The sequence below is a fragment of the Mustela nigripes genome, chromosome 10, assembly GCF_022355385.1.
Source record: "Mustela nigripes isolate SB6536 chromosome 10, MUSNIG.SB6536, whole genome shotgun sequence".
Lineage (NCBI taxonomy): Eukaryota > Metazoa > Chordata > Mammalia > Carnivora > Mustelidae > Mustela > Mustela nigripes.
Genome location: NC_081566.1, coordinates 5,226,689 through 5,241,652, shown reverse-complemented (window position 1 = coordinate 5,241,652; position 14,964 = coordinate 5,226,689). Strand labels below are relative to the sequence as shown.

Genomic DNA, 14,964 nt, shown 5'->3' with positions numbered 1-14,964 from the left:
ATTTTGGGCATCAAATGGTCTCTCACTTTAAAATCTGACACTGGCACTACTTTTTCTTTGATTTAAACAGAAAAACCAGCAAATGCTCATATGCGCATGAGAAAGATAACTTAAAAACAACCTCTTTTGAGGCATTGGCAATATTTTATTTGTTCTATGGAAAATAAAAACGAGGAAGAGCACTACAGTAACATTATATACACCTGTGTCCAAATGATGAGAAGTAGATGGCAGTTTGGTCCAATGTCAGTTACTATAACTCTTTCCCCTAGAAAAATATCTTTTTTGAGCCCCAATATCGATTTTTAGTTGGAAATGTTAGAAATATATAGGGCTAAGAATATATATATAGTAGCTACAAATCTGAAGAAATTGGCTGAGAAATAAAACAAAAGCTTTATTAAGGACTGTCTGAGGCAGAAGAGTATTGGAGAAATTGGAAAATGCAGACTACAAATGATTGGCTTTCTAGGAAATACTAAGGGATCCGTTGAGACGAGACTCTGGCGACTGGTCCTAATGATACCCTCGTGCGTTGCTCACTGGGCCGAGCTGTGTTACCCTCTCTACGCACAGGAGTCTTGGGATGCAGATGGTGTTTTTAACCATCGTTTTACAGAAGAGAAGTCCTGAAATTTAGGTTAAATACCTTGCCCAAGGTTTCAGAGCTAAGCTATAAATACTGGACCTGAGATTTGAACACAGGCACGTAGATTCTCATGCTCCATTCTTAATCAGTAGGCTCTGCTGCCTCCAGGTGTGTTGTTAACTCCAGAAGTGACCACAGAGGGAATGCACCTCATTTTGAAAAAGATTTTATTTTCTTTTTTGAGAGAGAGAGAGAGAGAGAGCGAGCAAGCATGAGAGTAGAGAGGGTTAGAGGGAGAAGCAGACTCCCCATTAAGCCAGGAGCCCAGTGCAGGGCTTGATCCTGGAATTTGGGGATCATGACCTGAGCCAAAAGCAGACGCTTGACCAACTGAGCTACTTAGGTGCCTCAAATGTACCTCATTTTTTGCTATTTCTCATGGCTTGGGTATGTCTCCATCTCTTGAGGGCCGTGACTTTAGGGACAAGAATCAGCAACTCCTCCCCATTATATTTCTTTCGTATTTCTTCCTTTTCTGAATGTGATCCTTAGGCATTTTTTGGTATCCTGGCTGTTACCTATCTCTGTCCTTTATTTCCTTCATAGCACTTACCGTACGTTGCAAATCACTGTATAATTGTGTTTTCTTTGTTTGTTTTGTTTTTGTTTTTTCATCACTAATAATAATATCCTGTATTTATTGAGCCTTTCCTAGTGGTCTGGTTTGTTCTATATATTTTACTTCTATTATTATTTCTAACAACTCTTTTAGATAGATAACAGATAAGGAAACTAAAGCATGGGGAGTTTAAGAACCTGCCTAAATTTCCACAGCATTCACCATGGCTGTTGCTCTTAATTAGAGGCTGGCAAACCTTTTCTGTAAAGGGCCAGATGGTAAATATTTTAAGCTTTGAGGCATTTCAAGAATATGATATAGATACTTTTTTTAAATGGAGATACTTCTATAATAAGAGAAAAAAACATTTTCCATGTATTTCTAGTTACTGAAATTCAAAATACAATAATTGAGTAAAAATTTTTGTGATATGTCTATTTTTTAAAAAAGATTTTATTTATTTAACTATCAGCACAAGCAGGGGGGGCAGCAGGCAGAGGAAGAAGCAGGATCCCCGCTGAGCAGGGAGCAGGACATGGGACTCCATCCCAGGATCCTGGGATCATGACCTGAGCCGCCCAGGCATCTTTGATTCAGGTCTGTTAATGAGGATAATAGAATTATTGGGGGGGGGGCGGGTAACATTTCACTTAATTGGGGTTCAAAATTAGTGTCCTCTGTTATCAAATCAATTGAAATGTTCTTCTGTAAAGACTCTTCTTAGCCTGCGGACCACATGAAACAGGTAAGAGGGCAGATTTGGCTGTAGCCTGTAGGTTGCCCGCTCCTGTCCTTAGCTGCGGCCATGGCACTAACTGTTCAAGGCTGCAATTCTCTGTCGGGGGTGGAGATTATCATTACCTGGAAGCCTTAAATTAGAAGGCTCCAGTCATTATTCTGGGAGCTACAAACACAGTACAAATCTTTGCTTTTATGGAATTAACTGATGGTAAGTGCTTAGTAGAAAAATAAAGCCGAGAAGGGAATATGGAACAGGATGTATGGGGAGGTTTGAGATTTTAGGGAGGGTCTCTCTGGGAAGCTTGAAGCCCCTGGGTGCCTCTCCCCAGTGGCATTTCCTTTCTCCAAATCTGCAGATAACCATCATTCTTCATGCGTATGTCAAACAACTCTACACAATGCTTTTAAAACATATGTATGTATGATAACATAGATTTTTCTGCAGTTTTTTACATGTAGTATTATTTGTCCAGTTTATTCACATTAATATGTATTGCTTTAATCCATTTGTGTTATCTGTTATCTGTCACTTCGTGACAAGCCCCCAGACGTAACTGACTTAAAATAGCAACCACTGGTTCATGGCTCATGAGACTGTGGTCAGCCACGTGACTCGCGCATCAGGGCTGGGCTTGCTCCCGGCGTCCGGCCAGGTGCTGGAGTTGGCTCCAGTTTGGGCGGGTCAGGACGAGGTGGTTTCTGCTTCACATGTTTTATCCTACGGAAGGCTGGCCCAGTGTTGCTCTCCAGGCAGTTGAGCGGGGTTATAGGAAAGCAAGAGGAAGTGTGCCTGGCCTGGAGGCTGAGGCTAGGAACTGGCACATTCTTTTATTAATGCCCATTTCTGATGTTCTCAGGTCTTGGCGCTTACACGCAGTGCTGCTGTGCGTGTCCTTGGGTACATGTGCTGCAAGAGTTTTGTTAAGGGGTGTGTGTGTGTGTGTGTGTGTGTGTATGTGCGTGCACATGCACGGGTGAGAAAGTATGCATGTGCACATGTGTACGTACACACGTAAGCCGGAAGGGAGATTGTTGTGTGTTGTAGGGGATGCCTGCTGTTAGCTTGGTTAAGTATTACCCAGTGACTGGATCAGTTTGCAGCCCTAGCAGTGGCGTGGTTCCCGCTGCTCCCACATCTTTGCTGAGGAGTTTTCGTTTTTGCCAGCCCCAGTGGCTGTGAAATGGTGTCTCATAGCGGGTTTAGTTTGTATTTCCTTTCTTATTAATGAGATAAGCACCTTTTCATATGCTTATTGGTCATTGTGTCTCTTCTGTGAATTGACAGTTAATATATCTTACCCATTTTTAATTGGACTGTTTTTTCTTTCATTGATTCATAGCAATTTTTTGGATTCCAATCCTTTGTTGGTATTATGTGTTATAACATCCTTTCCCAGTTTGTGGTTTGTCTTTGCATTTCTTTTTAAAGATTTTATTTAATTATTTGAGAGAGAGAGAGAGGGAGAAGGCCAAGCAGACTCTGTGCAGAGCCAGAAGTGGGGCTCAGTCCAGGACCCCGAGATCATGACCTGAGTAGAAAACGAGTCAGAAGTGTAACTGACTGCCCCCGTCTTCGCATTTCTTAAATGGACCTTGAGTAACAAGTTTTTAATTTTAATACTGTTGGATCTACAGCCTTTTCTTTCATGGTTTATACTTTTTATGCCTTGTATTTACTTGAAGTTATAAAGTTTATTTTTTTACTTTTTGGTCATAAATCAACTTGGAATTTATTTTTGTGTATGGTATGAGGTCAGGACATTTTCATGGACTTACAGTTCTTCCAGTGTGATTGGTTGAAAAATTTTTCCCTTTCCTCTGCTTTTATGCAATGTCAGCTCTGTCATACATTGAGTTTCTATGTGTACACAGCTTCTGCATTTCCTTTAATGTGAATTTCATATAATGTGAATTTCATATGTGTCGGGGAGGAAGACCTCCCTCTGGGTCCTTCCAACTGGACTTAGAATCAAGTCGACATGAGACAAAGTAAAGGAGAAAATTAAATTTAATGGATGTGCGTACGCACAGGGAATCCACAAGACATGAAATTCTGAAGACCAGCAACAGGAAGCTTCTAGGAGCTAAGGGAAAAGGGAGGGGCCTGAGCACAGGAAAGGGAGAAGACTCAGCAGAAAGGTGAATGGAAACAAGATTGTTCTATCATGCAGATGATGCAGTTCCTCCTTAATACTTCAGTGCCCTTGCAGGCTCTACTTCCCAGTGTAAATCAAGGCTGTTGGGGGAGGCAGAGGGCCTTGCCTGCGTCTGCTGGGTTCTTACTACTTTTAACTCGAAATAATCTTTATGCCAAAGGGGCCCATTTTGGGGCAGCCTCCCCTGGGCCCCGACACAGTAGAAATGCCTCGTTTTTACTTTTGAAGCTGGTACTTTCTGTTTACTACCGTCACCCCCTGTGTGTGTGGTTTGGCTTTGCGTGGTTGCAGCCCCGCGTGGTCAGCCGCGCTCCGGAGGCGCGTCGATGTGCACATCGACATTCCGACTGGGCAGAGGGGCAGGAGTGGCCTGATGCTCTCCCGCAGCGCCTGTGCCACCCCCTACTCCAGAGGGTCCCATCCCGTGGGTATTTCTCCCCACATCATCAGTGCGATGTGCGAGTGCGGTACAGTGAGATACTGGAGAGAGTCCATTCCTACAAGTTTGATTGCGACCTGTTGTTACAGTTGTTCTGTTTCATTATTAGTTATTGTTAATCTGTTACTGTACATAATTTTTAAATGAAACTTTATCATAGTTAGGTATGTATGTATGTAAAGAGAAAACCGTGTATGTCGGGATTCTGTATTATTTGAGGTTTCAGCATCCGGTGGAGGTGGTGGAACCTATCCTCCGTGGGTAAGCGGTGGGGGGGGGGTGCTGTTACAGTGTGTTAGTGCCTAGGTCATCCTGACTGAGTTAGTGTCCTTCATTCCTTTGAATAATAATAATCGGTCTTTTGGTTGCTCGCTCTGTGCTAGATTACTATACATGTTACTGATGCTTCGATGCATTTGTTCATTTGTCTCATAACCATACTAGGAGTGAGCTGTTTTTTGTTCTCCTTTTAGAGATGAGTAAACTGAGGCACAGAGGAGGCCTGATTAGTTGGGATTATGAACCCAGGCCAGCTGGCCCACGGGTCTCAACTTCAAACCACCACACCCTCTGCTTTTTCTCATTGAATGAGTTAAAAGTGACTCTTCTAATCTCAAACAGTTGAACATTGACTTCAAGTCAACTATATCCCATCTAAAATTTGTTCAGTTACTGATGCTTAAGGTGGTAATTATTAGACTGAGTCAGGCTGGGGCCATAAAGATTTATTTAGTTTGTTTTTAAAATTTAATTTGGCTTCCTAAATGGTCATCTTTGAGATTTCCCTTTTTTCCTGAGGAAAATGTAGAAAATGATTTTTTTGGTATTTTGGAAAATGCTGTGTTTTCAGATTTCTGGATTTTACATCTGAGGGCTAGTAGAGGACTTCTGTGTAAAGTGAATGGGGCCAGTGAGCATGTACATTTATAGGTCATTATTTTTTAAACCAAGATGTAGGAGGATATGACTGTTGGAGCAACCTGAGGGAACACATTGTTTTGGATAATCTTGCCTCTTCTTGCCTGTCTAGCTGTGCGTTTCAGAAACATTCTTCGTCCCGGCTAGCCAGCTGTGGTCGCTCTGTTCCACACTTCCATGGCACTTGTTATCTATGCCAGCTCTTTTGAAATTCATAGTTTAGAATTTAATTGTTTGATAACATTTTTATTACTTTTCTGATTGCTGTGGAAATTGTCTTATGTTCCTAGCAATATAGTGATAAGCTTCTTAGGACAGGGGTGGTATTTTATAGTTCTTATTAATAGTCTGTACTGCCTCTTAGCACAGTAGCTAAATACAGTGCAGGTGCTTAATAATTGTGTGTGTGTGTGTGTGTGTGTGTGTGTTTAGAGAGGGAGTGGGGGAGGGCCAGAGGAAGAGGGAGAGAGAGAGAATCCCAAGCTGAGCATGGAGCCCAGCACAGAGCTCGATTTCATGACCCTAAGATCATGACCTGAGCTGAAATCAAGAGTTGGATGCTTAACTGACTGAGCCTCCCAGGCACCTCTGTTCTTTCTTTAAATGCGACTCCGTGAACAAGACTGGAGTGAGAAGGGGTGTATTTATTTTCAACTTAAAATTTTTTAGTCTTGGGCACCTGGGTGGCTCAGTGGTTAAGCCGCTGCCTTCGGCTCAGGTCATGATCTCAGGGTCCTGGGATCGAGTCCCGCATCAGGCTCTCTGCTCAGCAGGGAGCCTGCTTCCCTCTCTCTCTCTCTGCCTGCTTCTCTATCTACTTGTGATTTCTCTCTGTCAAATAAATAAATAAAATCTTTAAAAAAATTTTTTTTTTAGTCTTATTACACAAAGGTTTTTAAACAGACACTTTGTTCAAAGAATTGCAAGAAACAAAACATGAATCATAAACAGTTCCTGCCCTCCAAAGGAATAGGCTATTAGAACAGTTTACAAACTGTAAATACAGTTGTTAATTTGGTGTACGTAAGTACCCATCTTCCTTTCACAAAAAGGACTAGAGATTTTTGATGATTTAATCAGGAAGATCAAACGTATAAGGAGAGAGAAAGTCATTCAACATAAGCATGGAGTAAGTTACAAAGCACTGGGGCTGTGAGTGTCTGTAGAAGAAGTTGTTTTGTACCCGCGGGGGTTTGGAGTGAGACTGAGGGAGGTAGCGTGTGACCTGGGCCCTGAAATAGGAAGGTAGGATTTTGACAGGTGAACTTGGCACGGAGGGTGGAATTGTGTTTAGAAAGATGGAACAGTATGAACCAAGGTCTAGTAGAGACAGAAGAAGCTGGCTGTGTTGGAGCAAAAGTAGTTCAGTTTGGCTAGAATATAGGGAAGTAAAAGCTAGTAAGTTGGGGTCAGTTGGTAGAGAGTCTTAAATATCAGGACTTAATTCAGTAGACGGTGGGGAGCCACTGAAGTTTTCTGAGTAATATGGTATGAGCCATGCTTTGGAAGATTAATCTGGTTACATCGTAGGTGATGAATGAACAGGAAAATCCAAGTGTTTTTCGTTGTTGGCTCCTTTTTGTTTTCTGTATAAAATATAATGAAAACAAACATAAGCTTAATTTGGTCATTAAATAATGCTGAATATCTTCATTAATTATTGTGTAAGAAAGTATATATTTGCGTTCTTATATTCAATTACCTTTTAAAAGTAGTTGAGGCCCTATTTACCTGTTGGATTCTAATTAAAAAAATTTTTTTTATATGACTGGCATTTCTTTGGGGGCTACCCCACTGTCAGAAGTCATTGTTGCACTTGTTTTGTTTTAACAAAAATATAAGAGAACAAATCTACACCTTTTTTTACTTTCTAGTAAGTTTAAATCCTTGAGGGTTGTAGCATCACATGGACTCTGTGGCCAATGGCTTTAGGAGGGAGATTGCTTTGGAATTCGGCAGGGACCGCGCCCCTGTTTCCATGAGCATGAGTTACTTTTCCCCAGATTATTCTGGTTTTGTTCAGTTTGCCACCAACAGGTACCGTGTCGTGCTTTGCTTTGTACATATAAGCTCATCTCTTGCCTAGGTAGAGTTCAGTTTCATCTCGAGCGTGAACACCGTAAATTTTAGGAAGAGCTGTGTGTTCTCTCTTGTTCTGGAGACCCCACTTACCACCAGCAGAAATGGCCTTGGACCATAGCCTTTCAGAAATAATTGTCATTTTAGAAGCCCTGTTCCCAGTAGGCCTCCACAGGCTCCAAGATGGCAGAAAGAGCAGAAGTACTTGTTGCGTTTGGATTCTAATTAAATTTTTGCATTCGGATTCTTCTTCAGTTAGTTATACATTACAAAGAGCTTAATTTTCCAAATACGCTGTTCTGCTTGTAGCATTGTAAAGCTCAAAAAGCCTTCAGTACCCCTTCCTTTGGCCACTGAATGAAGTCTGAAGTTAATAACCCAACAATCAAGGCCCTCCCTCATTTCTCTCTCCCACTCCCTGACTGCTTCAGGAAAACTGTTCCTAAAACTTTTCTGGTGTCCTGTTTGTCTCATTTACTCTGTTTTCTAGGACTTTCTTATAGTCATAAGATTAAAAAGGGGGAAAAGTATGTTGAGGCCCTGAGAACTTAAGAGACTAGATTATGTCTGGCAGAGCTGTGATGAAAGCATTATCGTTTGTTCAAAAATTATTTTTTGTACTTGCTAGGTATGAGACGTTGTGTCACACCTTGCGGTTGTGATGGTAAGTGACACAGACATAGTCTCCGCTCCTGATATCCCACAGTCTTGAGAGACACACATTAACCATGAATTATAATTAAACCAGTGTTGTAATTACTAACCAGGTTGAGCGGCCCTATCAAGGAAGAGTCCTTTGGGGTACTTGGGGAGAATATAATGGGGGAAGGGGGCAAAGCAAATTCAGAGTGACACGTTGGGGAAGGTCTCTTCGTGGAAGTGAATTTTCCAAGCTGCGAATTGAAATGTGAGCGCTGCGGTGATCATGCGAGCCAGGCCACGAGTGAGAAGTGCTTTTCAGGCTGAGAGAACCGTATGCGCGAAGCCCTGCCCCATGGAAAAGAATTTGGGGTAGTAGAGAACCTGAAAGAAAGGTCAGTGTGGCCAGGTGTTTTGGTTACTGAGAATTCAGATGACGCTAGAAAAGTTAGGCAGAGACCAGATCTTACAGAGCTGTGTAGGTCATATTAAGGATTTTTCATTTTATATAAAGTGCAGTGGGAAGAAAGTCGCAGCTGAAGGGCTTTTGAGTTGAGCACAACCCCATTTATGTTTTAAAAAACATTAATTTGCGATTAATAATATATCTTAAAATCTGACCATTTCTTATCTTCACTACCCCACTCTGGTCTAATGTCATGTAAATTAACTGGTCCCTTACAGCCCCAAGGCCTATACTTGACGGTAGTGCCCTGGTGGTTTCCTTTAAAGTGTTAAGAGCACAGTTCTCTGCTCCAAATCTCCTAGTCGTTTCCCATTTCATGCACAGTAGAAGGCAGAGGCATGCTGCCACCTCAGGGTCTTTGTACTTGCTCTTCTCTTTGCCTGAGATACTTTCCCCATATGCACATGCTTCACTTTCTGACCTTCTTCAGGTCTTCATACAACTGGTGAGTCTGTCCCCGGCCACGCTGTGGAACACCAGTCTCCACTCCTGCCCATCGTTCCCTGCCTGCTCTTTCTGCCTCCTACTGCCTTCCCACATCTGTTACATTAGAATTTAAGTTTCCGTAGGTAAAGTATTCTGTAAGAAAATTTCGTGCACCAGTGTATTCTCAGTGCATGGAATGCCTGGCATGTAGCAGACGTTCAGTGAATAGTAGTTGAATGGGTGGGTGGGCGGGTGGATGAGAAGGGGTTGGAAGGGTCTACAGTAAACGCTGAGTAGAAACTGAGAAGGCTCTTTGGATGAGTCATGATGTTGGCGGAAATGAAGGTTGTGAAAGTTGCAGAGAAATGATGGATTCAGGATACATTTTGGATATATATTGGGTTCAACATCTATACTTGGATAGTTTACAGTTCCTAGTTCACTTAACAACTTCAGTGTTCTTTCCGTTAAACCACATGAAACGTATTGTTAGCTGGTGATATGTTAGTAACCAGATGAGTCTTTTTTTCTTTTTTTTAAAGTCTGTGCCTACTGGTGCCGTCTTATTCACTGGTGACTGTAGAATGTGGTGTGCAGGTTATTAAGAATTTGATAAATATTTCGAGTGCTTAACAGATTTGTTACTTTTATAAAATTGAATGTGTGAGACAGTAAAATTAGCAGAAGTAAAATTAGCATGCGGTAGTTGTTTTAGTTAGCCTAGGGTAGTGGTTCTCCAGTGAGGGATGATTTTGCCTTCTGGGGAGCATTTGACAATGTGCGGAGACATTTTTGGGGGCCTCATAACTTGTGGGGTGGTGCTGATGGCACTAGTTGTTGGAGGCCGGAATGTTGCTAAAACGCCCCACCATGCGCACATGAGCCCTCCTCCCCCTGCAGAGTTATCTGGTCCAGAACAATGAGATTAAAACTTCACTTTCTGTCGGAGCCAAACCTACAGTTACTCTGTTACAGCCGCATCTGACACAGCTGCTTGTCCACGCAGAACGGTGGGTCTTAACTTTTAAACAAATACACATGACTGACACGTGCACGCTCGCGTCCTTAAGTCCGGTTGAAAGCTACGTCTGCAAAGTAGTTCCCTTGACAAGGCTATCTCTGTTTATGCGAGCCTTCGTTTTTCGAAAGTCTTTAAAAAATCTCCTTATTGGTACCACATTTTCTTCTGAGGGTGGATTTGGAAATATCCAGTACTTTCTGAAGGTACTTTAATGAGTAATGATGTTGTGTAGTAATTTTTTTGTAAGATGAAATTGAAATATGACCATAAAGAAATAATTGTTTCTAAAGATAGTTTATTTTTACTTATTTATTTGAGAGAGAGGGCACAAGTGGGGTGAGGGGCAGAGGAAGAAGCAGACTCCGCCCCGAGCAGGGAGCCTGCCCAGCTGGCACTTTGGGATCATGACCTGAGCCGAAGGCGGAGGCTTAACTGACAGAGCCACCCAGGCACTGCAAAAATAAATCAATTTTAAAGCTGTGATCTTTTATTGTTTTGAAGCAACCTTTTGTATTAATACATAACATAGCTAAGGATCTTTGAGTCCTGTATTTATATTCATGGATACCTAAAATTGGCAAAAGGTTCCTAGGGCTTTATCTCTATCTGAAGTTTTTCACTGATTTTTAAAATTCTTTTTAGTTTAGTTTTTTTTTTTTAAAGATTCTATTTATTTATTTGACAGAGACACAGTCTCTGAGAGGGAACACAAGCAGGGGCAGTGGGAGAGGAGAAGTAGACTCCCCGCTGAGCAAGGAGCCTGATATGGGGCTCCATCCCAGGACCCTGGCATACATGACCTGAGCTGAAAGCAGATGCTTAACGACTGAGCGACCCAAGTGCCCCTAATTTTTTTTAGTTCTTGACTTTAAATTGGAAGTGTCAGGGCACCTGGGTGGCTCAGTTGGTTAAGCGTCTGCCTTCAGCTTGGGTTATGATCCAGGCACCCTGGAATGGAGACCTGGGTCTGGGTCTCTGCTCAGCGGGGAGCCTGCTTCTTTCTCGCCCTCTGCTGCTCCCCGCTCTTGTTCTCTCTCTCTCTCTCTCTCCTTCTCTCTCTCTCAAAAAAAGTGTCAAAGTGTCAAAGATTAATGTGACTTTTTTTTTTCTTTTTATATATTAGGCTTTGAAATGTTGCAGAATGCTCATCTGTGTGTATCCTGCAGGGGGCGCTGGTGGTTTTGCAGAGTTTTTGGTGCTGTTTACCACTCAAGTAAAATTCCCCTAAACTGGAAAATTATTTAATTACTGGTTCTGCTTGTAGAATGCTGTCTTGTAATTGTTGAGAATCAACAGTTTTATTACTGTTATTTTAAGAGCTGTGGTGTAGCAGAGAAAAATTGTAACAGGTTCTAAGGACATAATTCATTTTGTTCCTTATTTATCTATGTTATTTCTTGTTACAGTCTCTGGGAAAATTAAATTTATTCCAACCCTGAGTGATATTCTCTAACTCCTTTAAAGTTCCCAAACTTCATCAAAACTGGCAAGAGAACTAATTTTTACAAATGAATTCCTTTTGAAGTCCCCCCTTTCGCTTCCCTTTGTGTGTTCGACTCCCCCGCTCTTCTCCCACTCTTTCTCTCTGTCTGTCAAGTTCAAGAGCAGCTCAGATGCCATGAATTAGGTGAAACACAAAAGGGGAAAAGGAGACCCTTTTGAAGAACAAAGGCCTCCCATTAGGCTGCCATGTTCTTTTTTGACCAAACGTGCCCCCTGCATGGTTTCTATTGTTGCCCACATGCCCTGCACATAAGGTAAATACAGTAGATCCTCATTACCTCACGGCTTCCTCCTCTTCCTCCTATGCCACACACAGCCAGTGAAGCTTGCGGGCTTTGATGTCGTTAGGCATTCTTATACAGTTGCTTTATCTCCTTTAAAAAACTACAGGGGTAGAAATGGCCGTGGAGAGCAATGCACACCAAGTAAAACCCCACACTGAGAGAAAATTAGCTGATAGAGAAGCTGCAACCCAAGAATCCAGGGCAGGTGGAAGGAACCAAAGATTTTCCTGCTTTTATTCTTCTGCTCTGGGCCTTTTAATACCCTGTATTTTTAAAATAATAACTTTGATTTATGCTCCCTATAGGTTGGTGAGTTAGTTTTTGCTTTCTTTGTCTATGTAACAAAACACACAAATGGGAATAAATTTAATTGCTGAGAACAGTTCTTGTCCTCATGAGAAACTCCTGCCAGTCTGCGCCTGCTTATTGGGTGTTTGCTCTGGTGTCACGTAGATGGCTTCACTGTGGGTGTGTTGTCTTCACAGTACTTTTCACTGGGATGGAGCTGAGAAATGATTTTTTAAAAAGCTTTAAATGGGAAATAACAAAAGGGATAACCTATGTAGAAGAAACTTAAAATTTCACGGAAAATTATTTCATGTTTTACGTACTTGAAATTTAGCCTGCTTATGGTCAAGTTGTTTAATGTTGCTGGCAAAGGTTATTTGCTTTTACAAGAAGTGTGAGGTTCTATATATTTACCTACTGTTAATCATTGAGAAAAACATGATCAGGTTAGCAAGTCTTTAGGAATGGCCTTAATTCACTGCGAAGATGGTGTATCAGATGATTAAAATTTTAGAATATGGTTTGATTTATTTTTATTCTTCAAAGAAATTGGATAGTAAGTGCTGTGTGGTAGGGTTTGGGGGCTGTCCAAAAGATTTGGGAGAGAGAGAATGTCGATGGGGAAAGAAAGAATGATATTCCCTTTTTTTGTATTTTTGAATTAAAAATTGCCATCTAGGGAAGAGCAAGGTTAGAGCTTCTGACTGTGTTTTATTTGATGTTGAACTAATGGTGGGCTGCTTGTGACAACATACGGTAAGGGTGTTGCCTTTTTAGGATTATAGAAGTCATTCAGTGGAGTAAAAAAAAATTAAAGAAATAATTCCTTTGTAGGAATTTGTGGGAGCTGTAGTGCCATTTTATTTGAAATTTGAAAATTCTATGAGGAAATTTTTAGTATTTGTTTCTTTTTCCACATGCATTCAAATAAAAATATATAGTACAATAGCCCTTCTCCCTTTTCTTGGTACTGAGGATTTTTTTTTTTTTTAAATACTAAAACCTAGCTAGAGCACTTGAAGTAAAACAAAACAAAACAAAAATTAAACGTGTTAACTACTTGAGGAAATGTTTTGACCTTCAGTGGACCCTGAATGTTGCTTTTCAGGAACTGTATCCCTTGGTTTTTTGTTTTGGGGGAGGGGGTACAGTAGTTTGCAAGAAATCCTTTGGTTTATGTAGTTGACAGCAGAATAAAAGGCAAAGAGCTTCTTGCTTTGTGCTGTGTAGGAAATTACCATTTCTGTTGTCTGTGCAGGACGCTCTAAAGATGGAGCCAGGGAGCCTCAGAGGCCAGAGGGAGAGAGACTTGCAGTTCTAATCTTTTCTTGCTGTTGCCTCTGGTCATAGGATGGATTGTTTTTCTGCTTTTGTTCCTTGGGGTGGCATCTGTCTTTAGGAGAAATCACTTCACAGTCAAACACAGATTGCTGAACTGTGGCATTTTTGCTGTTACTGTTATGCTGAATTCACTGGGAACCGTTTCAATATAGGTGCATTTAAACACTTGTTATTTATGAATGGGGAGAGGTGGAGAGCGGAATCTCATTCTTTACTGAATGCTTCATCTCCTGCCCATCACCTTTCACAAACACAATTCTGCCCTAGCACATGGCTTTTCACGAATGCCTGAATATTTATGCTAATCTGAGAGATCCCCTGCACCAGGGATTGCACATTTACACACTTTCCACATAGAGAGACACTTACGAAATTGATGATTTCTTGACACTTTCCAGTTTATGATTGTACCTTTCCAAATTAGTATTGATTTTATTTCAAATATTATACTTTGATGTGTACTTATAATGTTTCAGTTATTAAAGTAACATTTTAGGACTTTGTGGCTTTAAATTTAAAGAGATGCAAGTTTTTAACATATTATGAAACATTGCCTTCGTAATGATAACAATAATAATAGTAACTGGAAAAATAATAAAGTTAAATAATTAAAAAATAGAAAAGGCTACTTAACCAGGGAAGTGGAGACAGAGCATTTTAAAGCAGTAGATCATCTTTTTTCTTGAGATGCCATCTGAACAGTTACAGGCGAGATTTTAAACATTAAGTGTATTTGTGACTAAAACCTGCCTTCTCAAGAATGCAGCCTGATTGCCACAATTTCACAGGGCTCTCACTGTATAGAACCAGACTTAAATGATGGCTGAAAGAGACGGGGCATGATAAGATTGGCCAAATCTATATTTATTGAAAGATTGAGCATGAAAAGATTTGGAGCTCTACAGGAGTTCAAGGAAGTAGGATTTATAAAAAATTGCAATGAGTGACTCTCCCCCCCACCCCCCCACCCCCCCACCCCTGCCATGGGTAGATTTTGATTTAAAAACCTCCAAGGGACTGGCAAGCTGTCCCCTGGGGAGAGGGATGTGCGAGGAGGGAAGGAATCTGATGAAATTGGACTTTATTATTATTATTTTTTTTAAAGATTTTATTTTTATTTATTTGACAGAGAGAGATCACAGTAGAGAGAGGCAGGCAGAGAGAGAGAGAGAGAGAGGGAAGCAGGTTCCCCGCCGAGCAGAGAGCCGGATTCGGGACTCAATCCCAGGACCCTGAGATCATGACCTGAGCTGAAGGCAGCGGCTTAATCCACTGAGCCACCCAGGCGCCCTGAAATAGGACTTTAGAAAGTTACTGTGGAAGGCTTGAAACTGGGAATGGAGAAAAAAAAATTAAAGAAATATCAAGAGAGAAATATTTTTATAGACATTCATAATTTTTTTTCTGTAAATATTGTTAAAAATAACACAGGGATGGCATAAAATGGCCCTCAGG

At 41.2% G+C, this 14,964-nt stretch overlaps 1 protein-coding gene and 1 pseudogene across 2 annotated transcripts in view; one reads left to right on the top strand and one right to left on the bottom strand.

The window, feature by feature from the left end:
- POU2F1 (POU class 2 homeobox 1) overlaps positions 1 to 14,964 on the top strand; it is a 173,218-nt gene that overhangs the window by 40,857 nt on the left and 117,397 nt on the right. The gene's annotated exons all lie outside the window — the stretch shown is intronic.
- Positions 7,342 to 7,683, bottom strand: LOC132026286 (large ribosomal subunit protein eL33-like; annotated as a pseudogene).